The sequence below is a fragment of the Salvelinus alpinus genome, chromosome 22, assembly GCF_045679555.1.
Source record: "Salvelinus alpinus chromosome 22, SLU_Salpinus.1, whole genome shotgun sequence".
In the NCBI taxonomy this organism is placed as follows: Eukaryota; Metazoa; Chordata; class Actinopteri; order Salmoniformes; family Salmonidae; genus Salvelinus; species Salvelinus alpinus.
The window spans coordinates 31,209,749-31,225,892 of record NC_092107.1 but is presented as its reverse complement, the minus strand read 5'-3'; the positions used below and the strand labels follow the sequence as shown (position 1 = coordinate 31,225,892).

At 43.7% G+C, this 16,144-nt stretch overlaps 1 protein-coding gene across 2 annotated transcripts in view; it reads left to right on the top strand.

The window, feature by feature from the left end:
* The first annotated feature begins 7,058 nt into the window (after positions 1-7,058).
* The window catches only part of LOC139549428 (SPRY domain-containing SOCS box protein 4-like), a 45,419-nt gene continuing 36,333 nt past the window's right edge, over positions 7,059-16,144 (top strand). For both annotated transcript variants that reach the window (XM_071359920.1, XM_071359921.1), the window contains exon 1: positions 7,059-7,663. The gene's annotated coding sequence lies outside the window, so the exon portion shown is untranslated. The remainder of the gene's footprint in view (positions 7,664-16,144) is intronic.

Genomic DNA, 16,144 nt, shown 5'->3' with positions numbered 1-16,144 from the left:
GTGCAGTAGGCCTGATCCCCATGGGTAAATACAATGTTACAGTGCAGTAGGCCTGATCCTCCTGGACAAACACAATGTTACAGTGCAGTAGGCCTGATCCTCCTGGACAAATACAATGTTACAGTGCAGTAGGCCTGATCCTCCTGGACAAGTACAATGTTACAGTGCAGTAGGCCTGATCCTCCTGGGCAAATACAATGTTACAGTGCAGTAGGCCTGATCCTCATGGACAAATACAATGTTACAGTGCAGTAGGCCTGATCCTCCTGGACAAATACAATGTTCCAGTGCAGTAGGCCTGATCCTCCTGTACAAGTACAATGTTACAGTGCAGTAGGCCTGATCCTCATGGACAAATTCAATAGTTTAAATGATCAGAAATTACCAGAATTGACCAAAAGATGGCAGCATAGATCCTACCAGCACTGGATCAGGTGAAGGGACAAATATAAATATAAAACTACTCTAACTCCCAGGTGAGTTTATTATGACACGGTTTTGACCTTCATCAGAGTTTTTGCTGATGATCATGATTGTATAATAACAGAGTGTAGCACACAAAGTCAGAGGAACTGGGACTCATGCTGAGCACAAATGACCTGCATACATTTGTAGGGCTGACGTCAGTACAAACACAGCGGGGTGACGTTTGTGGACAGAGAGGGAGAATCTTAATTGTATACTCCTCGTGTCCTCTCTCCTCACCTCCTTCTCAAAACCCATTGGATGAGAAAGCCAGAGGTCCCTCCCCTATGACCTTCTCCTCCAATGGGTTTTGAGAAGGAAGAGAGGAGAGAGGACGCGAGCAGTAGGCAATTGAGATTCTCCCATACAGTAAAGCCTGTGATCCTTTTGGCATAGTGACTCATTGTGAATCAATGCATGCGTTCGTTATAAGATTGTGTTTGTTTGTAAGGTCAGGAGGCCATACAGTCATCCGAAGGTGTTGATGTGTTCTGCAGAACACGCACAACACACACACAGCTGTAAGGGGTTTAGGCAATGTCACTGGTACCGCCTTAAGGCTGCGGCCTCCAATTACTCTGTGTGTGTGTGTGTGTGTGTGTGTGTGTGTGTGTGTGTGTGTGTGTGTGTGTGTGTGTGTGTGTGTGTGTGTGTGCGTGCGTGCGTGCGTGCGTGCGTGCGTGCGTGCGTGCGTGCGTGCGTGCGTGCGTGCGTGCGTGCGTGCGTGCGTGCGTGCGTGCGCGTGTGCGTGTGTGTGTGTGTTTGTGTTTGTGTGCATTAGAGTTGCTAATTTGAGATGAACCCTGAAGAGGCAGTGGTTGACATTTGAAAAGGTTGAGATAGAGGCTGGGGAGGTCTCACTCGTAATCTGACAAAATAATTGGTCCCCTTGTGCGGAATGGCCAGAGGATAAAGCATTGAGACTCAAGCTTTTGCCCTAGCTAATCCAGAGCCCAATTATTGTAAAAATCTAATAAATACCTATGCTTACAATATACTGTGGTAGGCAAATTGTATTGCCATGTCACTCAGTCTTTCTTTTCTTCTCTATCTCCTCCATCTCTCAACATCTGTTCTCAGTATGCAGTTATGCAATATGCAGTTATGCAAAACTCATATTTATTTAATAATAATAATTGATAAGTAGGAGGTAGGAAAGGAAGCAGTGGGAGAGAGAGAAATGACGAGAGAGAGATGACGAGAGAGAGAGAGAGAGAGAGCAATAAAGAGAGTTAAAATTAGATAAGGGAGAGCACCATACTGAGAAGTGTGTTTAAGTTTGATCTGTCCTGCTGGTGTACAGAATGTGGAGTATAGTATCTACCCTCTGGCTAACTGGAGTAGACATCTACACAAACATATCATCTGTTTTTATCATTCCACTGCTAGCTCAATATGAGTAGAATTAACAACACCTTCAATACACACACAAACAGTACCGATAGTATGATAGGCCAATCTCAATGCAACACCTTCAACACATACTGTATAATCAATGTCCGAGCCCTACCCGTCGGCACTTCATCGGAAATGACATTGACAATGACACAGTGTTATTAGTATAGTAGTAGATCCACTATCCAATCCTCCCAGAACTGCTATAGCACCTAGAGGTAGTGGCTAGGACTTTGTTTGGAATTGGGCATCAGACATACACAGTAACACCACAACACCCTGCAAAAACAGATGCAGCAAGCTGCTAAGCCGTATCATCCTTTCGGCGAGGAGGGAGACAGAGAAAGAGAGAGAGAGAGAGAGAGAGAGAGAGAGAGAGAGAGAGAGAAAGAGAGAGAGAGAGAGAGAGAGAGAGAGAGAGAGAGAGAGAGAGAGAGAGAGAGAGAGAGAGAGAGAGAGAGAGAGAGAGAGAGAGAGAGAGAGAGAGAATGAGTGAGAGACTGTTGTTTGGAGTTTTCCCATAGTTGTCGGTGGGGATTATATCAAACAGGCTTAGTTGATGACTCTTAAAGGCTTGTGTATTTGTTCTCTTGGCTAAATAAAGAAACAATTATTTGGCGCATCTCTGGTGCTGTGCTAACTCTGAGGACTAACAAGCTAGAAGGAGAAGAGCCTATCTTCTTTCTCACCCTTCCTACTCTTTAAAGTATACTTGATGTCAATCTTTCCCCATCTCCCTCTATCCTTTACTGTCACTTCTCATTGCCTGCCTGTCTCTCTGAATCCCTGCTCTACTCCCCCTCTATCACTTTTCCAGCATTGCAGAGGCACCTCCCATCTTGCAGAGAAATAACTGGTGGAAGAGGGAGGCTGCGTGTAAGAGGATGAGGGGAGACCCCAGTCTTAGATAGACACTCCTCTTCAGCAGTGACACACAGATGACTGCTCTGGGAAGGTGAGCCACTCGAAGTAGATGTTACTCGTAAGCATATATTAATGACCATCTTCCCCTTCCCGTAATCCTAACCATTAACAACCAGCTTCTCCTTCCCATTATCCTAATCATTAGGGGGGAAAACTATCAAACTGACCTTAGATCAGTGTCTGGAGACAACTTTATCCTATATCAGGTGCAGTGGAGGTTCATAATAATGTCTGGAATGAAGTATAATGGCTGGAATGCAGTGAATGGTGTTTCGAACATCTCTGGAGAGACCTGAAAATAGCTGTGCAGCGACGCTCTCCATCAACCCTCACAGAGCTTGAGAGGTGTGCCAAGCTTGTAGCATCATACCCAGGTTTTTTATTTTTTATAAATTTGCTAAAATATCTAAAAACCTGTTTTTGCTTTTCAGGTCTCTCCAGAGATGTTCGATTGGGTTCAAGTCCGGGGTCTGGCTGGGCCACTCAAGGACATTCAGAGACTTGTCCCAAAGCCACTCCTGCATTGGTTTGGCTGTGTGCTTAGGGTCATTGTCCTGTTGGAAGGTGAACCTTCACCCTAGTCTGAGGTCCTGAGTGCTCTGGAGCAAGTTTTCATCAAGGATCTCTGTACTTTGCTCCGTTCATCTTGAGGAATGAGGAATTTATGAGGAATGTTAAAAAAAAAAAAAAGGTTGTAACGTAACAAAATGTGAAAAAAATCCATGGGTCTGAATACTTTCCGAATGAACTGTATACACACACACACACCGTCTGTCTGTAGCTCACAGCACACACACACAGTTTGTCTGTAACTCACAGACCCAGCAAAATGCTCATTAAGACATAAACATCCAACTGATGATGATCAGTCATAGCCTGAGATAGAGAGAGACAGAGAGAGAGAGAGATAGAGAGAGATAGAGCGAGAGAGATAGAGAGAGAGAGAATGCGAGAAAGAGAGAGGGAAAGAGAGAGAGAGAGAATGCGAGAAAAAGAGAGGGAAAGAGAGAAAGAAAGAGAGCGAGAAAGAGAGAGAAGGGGAGAGAGAGAGGGAAAGAGATGAAGAGAGAGAGAATGTCCATAGTTCTATAAAAGTGCTGAGCAGGCAGCTGTTACTCAAGCTTCAGGTGTGTCAACAGCAATGAGAACACATCCATCTGGCAGTCTGACCACACACACACACACACACACACACACACACACACACACACACACACACACACACACACACACACACACACACACACACACACACACACACACACACACACACACACACACACAAGGATATGCAGGCTGAGCACAGCACAGAAAAAGCATACCCCATGCACCATTTGAACAATTCTAAGGTGAATGCAGTCAAGCCGTTAAAAAAGATGTATACCGTCGGGCGATCAATGGTAATGTGTATAATGACAAAATATAATCAATATGGTTGTACTATGACTTGTGATCAATGGCGATGTTTAGTATTGGAATTGATTTCATGCTATTTCGATATCCTGTCCCTGAGGCCAGAATCTATAGGCCGTAAATCATTATGCCTATGTCTACTATCTGGTCTACCTTTATCTAGGCCTATCTTACTCTCTGTAGACCTATTAGGAGAAGAGCCTACAAGCATGTATTCAAGGCTATAGCTGTGTATGCCTTAGCCCTTGATCATAACTCTCAGTTCTATTCCATTACATAGAAGAGTCATTGGACAAAGGGGGGAGTTTTGTTAAGAGCCGCAACGCTCGGTCTGAACATTAATACACATCGCTTGTGGTACGGTTTTGGAAGCCCAAGGGCCTTATCTTTCATAATGGCGAGAAATCATAAAAAATGTAAAAGGTTAAATTCATACATTCCTTTTTAGGGTTAGGGTTCCTACACTGCCATATTTCTATGTTACCACGCTTGTTTACGGAAAACAGACAGAAGACAGAGTGGACCACGTGCTAATTATCTGTCTGCGTCTCTGAACACCTGTAACATGTTGTCACTGAAGAATACTGTCAGCTGCAACTGTGTAACATCCAGTTAAAACAGTCTACAGTAAGTGTACATTGTGCATTTGTGAAATAGTTTGTATGTGATATTAAAGTAGAGGGATTTATGTTTCTTGGGCTCCTGAGTGGCGCAGCGGTCTAAGGCACTGCATCTCAGTGCTAGAGGCGTCACTACAGACCCTGGATCAGCGGTCTAAGGCACTGCATCTCAGTGCTAGAGGCGTCACTACAGACCCTGGATCAGCAGTCTAAGGCACTGCATCTCAGTGCTAGAGGCGTCACTACAGACCCTGGATCAGCGGTCTAAGGCACTGCATCTCAGTGCTAGAGGCGTCACTACAGACCCTGGATCAGCGGTCTAAGGCACTGCATCTCAGTGCTAGAGGCGTCACTACAGACCCTGGATCAGCGGTCTAAGGCACTGCATCTCAGTGCTAGAGGCGTCACTACAGACCCTGGATCAGCGGTCTAAGGCACTGCATCTCAGTGCTAGAGGCGTCACTACAGACCCTGGATCAGCGGTCTAAGGCACTGCATCTCAGTGCTAGAGGCGTCACTACAGACCCTGGATCAGCGGTCTAAGGCACTGCATCTCAGTGCTAGAGGCGTCACTACAGACCCTGGATTGATCGTGGGCTGTATCACAACCGGCTGTGATCGGTAGTCCCATAGGGCTGCGCATAATTGGCACAGCATCGTCAAGGTTAGGGGAGGGTTTGGACGGGGTAGACCGTCATTGTAAAATAAGAATTTGTTCTTAACTGACTTGCCTAGTTAAATAAATAAATAGAACCATACCGCAATTGAGAATGGATTCACTTTTAGATAGAGTATTTGGCTGTTTGGCTTCCAGAGCCAATTCACCCTTTAAATAGAAGGTCCTTGGACTAAGTACAAATGTTAGGCTCCTTTAGTCCAAAATTTGGCTATGTAGGCCTATAATACGCTGAACAAAAATATAAACGCAACATGCAACAATTTCAAACATTTTACTGTTACAGTTCATATAAGGAAATTAGTTCATTGAAATAAATGAATTAGGCCCTAGTCTATGGATTTCACTTGACTGGGAATACAGATAAGCATCTGTTGGTCACAGATACCTTTTGTAAAAAGGTAGGGGTGTGGATCAGAAACCAGTCAATGTCTGGTGTGACCACAATTTGCCTCATGCAGCGCAACACATCTCTTTAGCTTTAGCAAAGAGATGGCTGTTGATTGTGGCCTGTGGAATAATGTTCCACTCCTCTTCAAAGGCTGCGAAGTTGCTGGATATTGGCGGGAACTGAAACATGCTGTCGTACACGCCGATCCAGAGCATCCCAAACGTGCTCAATGGGTGAGATATCTGGTGAGTATGCAGGCCATGTAAGAACTGGGACATTTTCAGCTTCCAGGAATAGTGTACAGATCCTTGTGACATGGAGCCGTACATTATCATGCTGAAACATGAGGTGATGGTGGCGGATGAATGGCGCGACAATGGGCCTCAGGATCTCGTCACGGAATCTCTGTGCATTCAAATTGCCATCAAAAAAGTGCAATTGTGTTTGTTGCAATTGTGTCTGTAGCTTATGCCTGTCCATACCATAACCCCACCGCCACTATGGAGCACTCTGTTCACAACGTTGACATCAGCAAACCATTCGCCCACACGACGCCATACATGCTGTCTGCCATCCACACTTCTCCAGCGTGCCTGTGGCCATCAAAGGTGATAATTTGCCCACTGAAGTTGGTTACGACGCCGAACTGCAGTTAGGTCAAGACTCTGGTGAGGACGACGATCACGCAGATGAGCTTCCCTAAGATGATTTCTGACAGTTTGTGCAGACATTCTTTGGTTGTGCTAACCCACAGTTTTATCAGCTGTCCGGGTGGCTGGTCTCAGGCGATCCCACAGGTGAAGAAGCCGGATGTGGAGGTCCTGGGCTGGCATGGTTACACGTGGTCTGTGGTTGTGAGGCCGGTTGGACGTACTGACAAATTCTCTCAAATGTCGTCTTATGGTAGAGAAATTAACATTAAATTGTCTGGCAACAGCTGTGGTGGCCATTCCTGTAGTCAGCATGCCACTTGTGCGCTCCCTCAAAACTTGAGACATCTGTGGCATTGTGTTGCATGACAAACTGCACATTTTATAACGGGCCTTTTATTGTTCCCAGCACAAGGTGCACCTGTGTAATGATCATGCTGTTTAATCCGCTTCTTGATATGATACACCTGTCAGGTGGATGGGCTATCTTGGCAAAAGATAAATGCTCACTAACAGGGATGTTAACAAATGTGTGCACTAAATTTGAGAGAAATAAGCTTTTTGTGTATATGGAAAATTTCTGGGATCTTTTATTTCAGCTCATGAAACATGGGACCAACACTTTATGTTAGGTTTATATTTTTGTTCAGTATATTTAGTTGCATTTAGGCTAGTTGCATAAAACTTTCAACTCTCTCTCAACACTGATGTGTTGTCAAATTTAGACTGGGCTTCTTATTCACTTTCCGAGGTCAGTGTTGAGTTGTATCGTTATATCATTGATACGAGAAAAGGCAGACTTTAGGACGGCGAAAAGAAATGGCTCTGCTGGTGCCCTAGCCTTCACCTATTCCCGATCCTATCCCTCGAGCGACGTGGCCAATCAGTGTGTGTGTCAGCGACACATGAATGATATCCAAGGAATGGCTCGCGGAACAAAGAAGCCGCCGGTCTCGAATTCCCGTCGATAGAGAAAATTCGCGAATGAAACAGCACAGAAGATTTGTTGTTAAGGCTTGAGTGAAACCAAATGAATATCTTCGACGCAAAGTCCAACAGTTTTGGTTTTGTTTTGCTCAAGGAGGGACCTTGGCCTCGTGAGAGCTTTGTCGAGCGCCAGCATTGGAACGTAAGTAAAAACATATCTTGCCTATTTCATTTTATTGCGTCGAATATAATCATGTTTCAACACATAGTGTTGTTCATTATGCTTTCTTCGTGATGTTTAGAAAACCTGTCAATGTGTACAACTTTTTTTTTGGTACATGTTTTTATGTCCGCACCGACTCAACCCGCATGAGAAGGCTAATTTAGGACTTTTTGGAATCAAATTAAGTCTACTGGGAAGCGCGGCTTTGTAATTTGAGAAACTATAACTTGTCTTTGGCATCTAACGTTAACGTTACTTGTAAAGGACGTTTTATTCATTCATCCCAATAGCTTGGAAAATAATGACGAAAGATTAATACACTGATTAGAATTTTTTCGAAACGATATAATGAAAATGTTCTGTGGCTGCAAGCAAATAAACCATTTCCAAACATGTTTATAGTTGACAACATGCAGAACATTCAGCAACTCATAATGTCGATAACAGGGACACCGAATAGGCCACCGTAATTGTTACTTACATTAGGAAAGGAATTTTTTGCTGAAAATATTATGCCACTATTGTGGTGTACACTTTTGCAGAACTTGCATGTATGGTTTCAGTTTCAATTTGATTTTCCATTGTCACAGCGGAGTTTACGTCTGTGAGCGAGTCTACAGACGTGAGCAAACAGTAGAGAGATACAGTATTTTACAACGGATGTGGGTTTGCCAAATCGGACGCCTATTCCAGTGGATGTGTTTCAGTTTGTTGGTGGTAAATGCTTTATCCCCTGGAGTAGCGGGTAACCACACCAACTAACTGGCATGGGCACTGTCCAGATGAAGTGTCTGATGACTGGTTACTGTGTGATGGACCAGTGGAGGAGCCAGTTATATATAGATCATGATTTTTCTTTCCTTAATGCGTTTTAGTGGATGGTACATTTAACCTCGTTGTCACCAGAGTAGGCCTTGCTTACTCTTTTGACTAGGCTTACAACTAACCCATTAAATGGAAAACTATTACCAGTTTATGGTGGTTGCATATAGGCCTAATCATTGAATAATTCCCTGGGGTTGGAAGCAGTCCATATTTAATTTTCTGGTGTAGAACCATTCATGGCCCCCACACTCCAAATGATTGACATCTGGAGTTTGAACCCATGACCTCAGTCATGTTCATAGGTCACCTGACCCTGTAGCCACCTGGGTGGGCTACATCCATTGTGCATCATGACCACACAGATGCAGAGCTGGGATACGCAAACTGTTGGATTTTTGATAGGGACCAAATACAATGCTATTTCTCTGTAAACAATTAAGACTTTCAGCTTGCTTATAGAGAAGAGCACTCAACATGTGCTGCACTGACACACATGGCTGATTGGTTAAAATAAATTGATGATAATAAGAATATTGTGGGAGCTGTACTGTTCGATTTCAGTGCAGCCTTGAATATTATTGACCATAACTTGTTGAGAACTTATGTTGTAGCTTTTCAACCTCTGCCATAGCTCATAATCCATGATATCTATCTAATAGAACACAGAGGGTTTTCTTTAATGGATGCTTCTCTAATGTTCAACATGTAAAGTGTGGTGTACCACAGGGCAGTTCTCTAGGCCCTCTATTCTTAAAAAAAATATTTTTACCAATGACCTGCCATTGGCATTCAACAAAGCCTGTGTCCATGTAGGCTGATGATTCAACCCTATACACGTCTGCAACCACAAGTAGTGAAATCACAGCAACCCTAAACAAAGAGTTGCAGTCAGTTTTAGAATGGGTAGCCAGTAATATACTGGTCCCCCAACATCTCTAAAACTAAGAGCATTGTATTGGGTACAAATCATTCCCTAAGTTCTAGACCTCAGCTGAATCTGGTAATGAATGGTGTGGCTGTTAAGGAGACTAAATTGCTTGGTGTTACTTTAGATTGTAAACCGTCATGGTCAAAACATATTGATTCAGTGGTTGTGAAGATGGGGAGAAGTCTGTCTGCGATAAAGAGATGCTCAGCTTTTTTTGACACCACACTCCACAAAGCAAGTCCTGCAGGGAAACATACAGTATTATACATAATAATGATGGCATGGAACTCCCATCTCATATAGCGCAAGTGAACAGCTAATTTGGTTTCAAAAAACAAATAAAGCAACACCTCACGGCATGCCTCTCCCCCATGTGACCTACTTTTTGTGTGTATGTATACAGTTGAAGTCGGAGGTTTACATACACCTTAGCCAAATACATTTAAACTCAGTTTTTTACAATTCCTGACATTTAATCCTAGTAGTAATTCCCTCTCTTAGGTCATTTAGGATCACCACTTTATTTTAAGAATGTGAAATGTCAGAATAATAGTAGAGTGATTTATTTCAGCTTTTATTTCTTTCATCACATTCCCAGTGGGTCAGAAGTTTACATACACTCAATTAGTATTTGGTAGCATTGCATTTCAATTGTTTAACTTGGGTCAAACGTTTCGGTAGCCTTCCACAAGCTTCCCACAATAAGTTCGGGGAATTTTGGCCCATTCCTCCTGACAGAGCTGCTGTAACTGAGTCAGGTTTGTAGGCCTCCTTGCTCGCGCACACTTTTTCAGTTCTGCCCACAAATTTTCTATAGGATTGAGGTCAGGGCTTTGTGATGGCCACTCCGATACCTTGACTTTGTTGTCCTTAAACCATTTTGCCACAACTTTGGAAGTATGCTTGGGGTCAGAGTCCATGTGGAAACCCATTTGCGACCAAGCTTTAACTTCCTGACTGATGTGGCTTCAATATATCCACATAATTTTCCATCCTCATGATGCCATCTAGTTTGAAGTGCACCAATCCCTCCTGCAGCAAAGCACCCCCACAACATGATGCTGCCACCCCTGTGCTTCACGGTTGGGATGGTGTTCTTTGGCTTGCAAGCGTCCCCCTTTTTCCTCCAAACTTCTTCCTTGCTGAGCGGCCTTTCAGCTCATGTCAATATAGGACTCGTTTTACTGTGGATATAGATACTGTTGTACCTGTTTCCTCCAGCATCTTCACATGGTCCTTTGCTGTTCTGGGATTGATTTGCACTTTTCGCACAAAGGAAGTTCATCTCTAGGAGACAGAACGAGTCTTCTTCCTGAGTGGTATGACGGCAGGCGTGGTCCCATGGTGTTTATACTTGCATACTATTGTTTGTACAGATGAACGTGGTACCTTCAGGCGTTTGTAAATTGCTCCCAAGGATAAACCAGACTTGTGGAGGTCTACAATTTACTTTCTGAGGTCTTGGCTGATTTCTTTGATGTCAAGCAAAGAGGCACTGAGTTGGAAGGCAAGCCTTGAAATACATCCACAGGTACACCTCCAATTGACTCAAATGATGTCAGTTAGCCTATCAGAAGCTTCTAAAGCCATGACATCAATTTCTGGAATTTTCCAAACTGTTTGTCACAGTCAACTTAATGTATGTAAACTTCTGACCCACTGGAATTGTGATACAGTGAAATAATCTGTCTGTAAACAATTGTTAGAAAAATTACTTGTCATGCACAAAGTAGATGTCCTAACCGACTTGGCAAAACTATAGTTTGTTAACAAGAAATTTGTGGAGTGGTTGAAAAATGAGTTTTAATGACTCCAACCTAAGTGTATGTAAACTTCCGACTTCAACTGTACTCTCGTTCTCACTCAATCTTTATTTTCTGCTCACTCTTTCTTAATTTCTCTCTTTTTACCCCCCTGCCTTGTATGTCTCACAAATGTGATGATGGTGTGATGAGGTATTTTATAGAAGTTAAGTGACATTGCTTCATTCACTAATTTTAAGGACTCTGAAGAATAGCATCCAAGATGACATTTGGTCACCTTTATACTGCCAGTCAGTGCCACACCCCTCAGATTGCCACTCCATCTCCGTCCATCAGACAGGTGCATGCTACTCATGTTGATCATCTTAGGAACATAACTTTCGGAACAGCACAAATAATTTCACATCCTCTTCTGTCGGTCTGTTCAATAAAAGCCTGGGAGGGACAAGCTCCAGAGGAACGGCAGGCTGCTGTTCTTCCGCTCCACCCTCAGAGCCTGTCTGGTCATGGGAGGTGATCAATTCATTTGTCTCCACACAAACCAACAGTGCTGCGCCAGTCAGTCAAATGGTCATGTTTTTAAATATCCCATTAAAAGTGATCGATCACTGAATGAAACCCTGGGCTGTAAGGGACAGTTTAAAGTCCTCATGTTCCCACTGTTATATCATATAGTCACTAGTAGTTTTAATTCATTTAATTGCTTAAGTTGCGGCATGACTCACGTGTTCATATACGGTCCAAGGGCGTTTTAATCCGTTTTGGATTCACTTGGTCTTCACCTTTTAGTAGGTGTGTGACTCGATCAAAGGTCATTTGCTTTTCCATAGCCACTTTTGTACTGTAGTTAGTCTACTCTTCCTCATGTCACTTGTGTTTAGGGCTGTTACAGTGACCATATTACCACCACTCTGGCGGTCGAGTCATGACGGCAGTCAAATTCCATGTGACCGTTTAGTCACGGTAATTAGGCTTCTCCAAGCTCTGATGCTGCTGATGGTCATTAGTATCCTACCAAACTTGCTAACTGCCTGGTACTCAGCACTCTATTGTTCCTCTAATTACTCTGACATCAATGCAAATGTTATTGAAAATCCAATCACTCTTCATGACAGCCTATGCAATTGCATTAAAGGTTTTGATGGCCTCTATTAAAAAGAGGATCCCATCAGCTTTCTATAGGCTAGGCCTACTTTTTATCTATCAACTTTTCTAATATTAAGCACATTGCTAAGCTTTACAACAGGAGTATAGCCTACATGCCCCTGTTCCATGATAATGGTCTATTTGAAATCAAAACAAATTTCACACATTCTTTTGTATATTTAAAGACATTTAATTAAGAATAGTCCGATGGGTGACAATATTAGCCTAGTATAGAACAAGAAGGCCTGCACACGGTTAGCTCCCAATTCACCGCTTTATTGACAACGTTTTGATCCGAAACGGATGTTCGTCAGGTCTTTTTTGATCGGACGTAGATCCGTTTCGCATCGAAACGTTGTCAATAAAGCAGTGAATTGGGAGCTTTAACAGTTTGCGGGCCTTGTTCTATGCTAGTATTCTTTATTAGCCCAGCACCTATGTATTTAAGGATGTGCGTATGACCACAAACTTTGCTATGATTATTAGCCTTGTCCAGTAAGACAAACGGCTCATGTCTTTATTTGTTGCAACTTTTTCAAATCATGGTCGCACACCTCATGTAGCCTCGCCCATAGGCCTATATGTTTTGATAAGGTTTGTCACAACTAGTGGCCAAGTAACTTCTCAAAATTAAGCACATTAATCAGCTTTATAGATGCTGTAGAGCCTAACTGGCATACATAGTTTCAAGTTTGAGCAAAATAATTTTCACAGAAGGACAAGTTGACCAATAGAATAGGTCAACTTTTGTACTATAGGGGATAGTAGTGACATAGGCTAGTGCTTTTGCTGTTTGTTAGGCCTACTCTTTTTGGCTGACAAAGTATCATTTTATTCAGCCCAAGGGCACAACGGCCACTTTGGCCGCAAACGGCATGGATTTTTTAGGGTGCATTATGGCCTCACGAGGGGGATGCCACCGGGAAATTTAAGGCCTGGTGACAATATTATCAAGTGCTTGTGAAATTGTGAATGAAGCATGTGCAGCTTGAACAAGAAACAAATCAGAGCTCATGCCTTTCATGTGACTTTTTTTCAATTCATCATTAGTCCCACCATGCAGCCTTGTAATGTATTAAACATCCAAACCTATAGCTCAATGTTTGTATCACAATTAAAGTTGCATAATTAACTCAATTAAGCAGTGCTTTCGGAAAGTATACATTTTGTTACGTTACAGCCTTATTCTATAATGTATTACATTTTTTTTGTCATCAATCTACACACACTACCCCATAATGACAAAGCAAAAACAGCTTTTTAGAAAAACATTTGCATAAAACACATTTACATAAGTATTCAGACCCTTTACTCAGTACTTTGTTGAAGCACCTTTGGCAGCGATTACAGCATCGTGTCTTGGGTATGACGCTACAAGCTTGGCACACCTGTATTTGAGGAGTTTCTCCCATTCTTCTCTGCAGATCCTCTCAAGCTCTCCGATTGAAAGGGGAGTGTCGCTGCACAGCTATTTTCAGGTCTCTCCAGAGATGTTTGATTGGGTTCAAGTCCAGGCTCTGGCTGAGCCATTCAAGGACATTCAGAGACTTGTGACGAAGCCACTCCTGCATTGTCTTGGCTGTGTGCTTAGGATCGTTGTCCTGTTGGAAGGTGAACCTTCGCCCCAGTCTGAGAACTTGCTCAGGTGCCTTGGTGGAAGAGTGGGGTAACATCTCACAGCAAGAACAGGCAAATCTGGTGCAGTTCATGAGGAGGAGATGCACTGAACTACTTAATGCAGCTGGTGGCCACCAGATACTGACTGTTACTTTTGATTTTGATCCCCCATTTGTTCAGGGGCACATTATTAAATTGCTGATAGTCACATGTCTGTGCAACTTGTTCAGTTTGTCTCAGTTGTTGAATCTTATGTTCATACAAATATTTACACAAGTTTGCTGAAAATAAACGTAGTTGAAAGTGAGAACTTTTTTTTTTTTGCTGATATTATTTTTGTGACGAGTAGAATGACAATCGATATGCATTACACATCTTTCTGGTCTTGGATATTCTAAAATGAGCCTTAATACAAATATATTACTCCCATTTGTATCCAGATAACTGTGTGTTAGTGTATTAGTCAGTCGGCAGGCTCTTTTGATGGTAATCTTGATGTACAGAATGTTTACCTCTGTTCCCCCTAAATCAGATGAGACCAGACGGGGCATGCAAAAGACCACTGATATGGTTTTGCATGAGTCTGAACTAAAGGAGAGGAGAGCAGGAAAGCACAGTTTGACTAAAATGGGGAGCAGGATACAGGGAAATGTACCAAGGGGGAGAGATGAGGGAGAGGGTGGCGAGACATGGGAGTAAGACTGGGGATCAAATTGATCAGTGAGAGAATTATTTAAAATGACTGGTTGCAATTTCCCTCAAGTCAGTTTTTGATTTTTATCAATTATAGTTTGAGACAGGCACTTCTAACCTTTATCACGAGTAGCTGCCTAAAAGATAATAGTAATGGTTGAGTTTGGGAACGATGGTAGCAATTGATAGTGAGCGGGAGCCCTGGGCAGTTTCTGAGAAATATGTGTGATTGTCCTCGTGTGTCTAAGTGATAGATCAACGCGTTACATATTTGCATTACAGAGAAATAGAGTAGCATGAAGGACCACTTGGGTTCAGCCAACTCTAACACAAAGCACTGCCCCCAAACAAAACAGCTGTTTTCTTTCAGTCACATGCTGTTCAGATCAAGCCCTAGTCCCCAGTGACATGTATCTGGAAGGATGGGAGTTTTGTAATGTTCTAATAATCATGTATGGCATTAATTGGGTTTTCCCACCAAGTTGGTCTTTCAGTTTAGTTCAGCGGATGGTCAGGTTCACCGTAGTCTTATAGGTCGAGAGATCGCTGTGTCATGTCACTAAATCACGCACCAGGAAGTATTCCTTCCAGTATGTTAGTGAGACCTCATCCCATCTGCTGCTTTTTCTCATCTGTTTTACAGTCTGTTCTATCTGGCATGCAAAGCGTTGTACCCGTTGCCTGGGTCAGACACAGGGCAGTGTCTCTGGGCTGCTATCCACAGACGGGCACACAAAGAGAATTCTCACCCTGACTGACCTGCTCAGAATAGTCAGTCACGCATCACTTCCCCCTTCTCATCTCAGCCTAATGGAACAGCAGGACTTGACATTAACGCTTGTCCTCTTGCCAGGAGATTCCAGGAGAGCTACTGGGGGTTCCAGGAGAGCTACTGGGGGTTCCAGGAGAGCTACTGGGGGTTCCAGGAGAGCTACTGGGGGTTCCAGGAGAGCTACTGGGGGTTCCAGGAGAGCTACTGGGGGTTCCAGGAGAGCTACTGGGGGTTCCAGGAGAGCTACTGGGGGTTCCAGGAGAGCTACTGGGGGTTCCAGGAGAGCTACTGGGGGTTCCAGGAGAGCTACTGGGGGTTTCAGGAGAGCTACTGGGGGTTTCAGGAGAGCTACTGGGGGTTCCAGGAGAGCTACTGGGGGTTCCAGGAGAGCTACTGGGGGTTCCAGGAGAGCTACTGGGGGTTCCAGGAGAGCTACTGGGGGTTTCAGGAGAGCTACTGGGGGTTCCAGGAGAGCTACTGGGGGTTCCAGGAGAGCTACTGGGGGTTCCAGGAGAGCTACTGGGGGTTCCAGGAGAGCTACTGGGGGTTCCAGGAGAGCTACTGGGGGTTCCAGGAGAGCTACTGGGGGTTCCAGGAGAGCTACTGGGGGTTCCAGGAGAGCTACTGGGGGTTCCAGGAGAGCTACTGGGGGTTTCAGGAGAGCTACTGGGGGTTTCAGGAGAGCTACTGGGGGTTCCAGGAGAGCTACTGGGGGT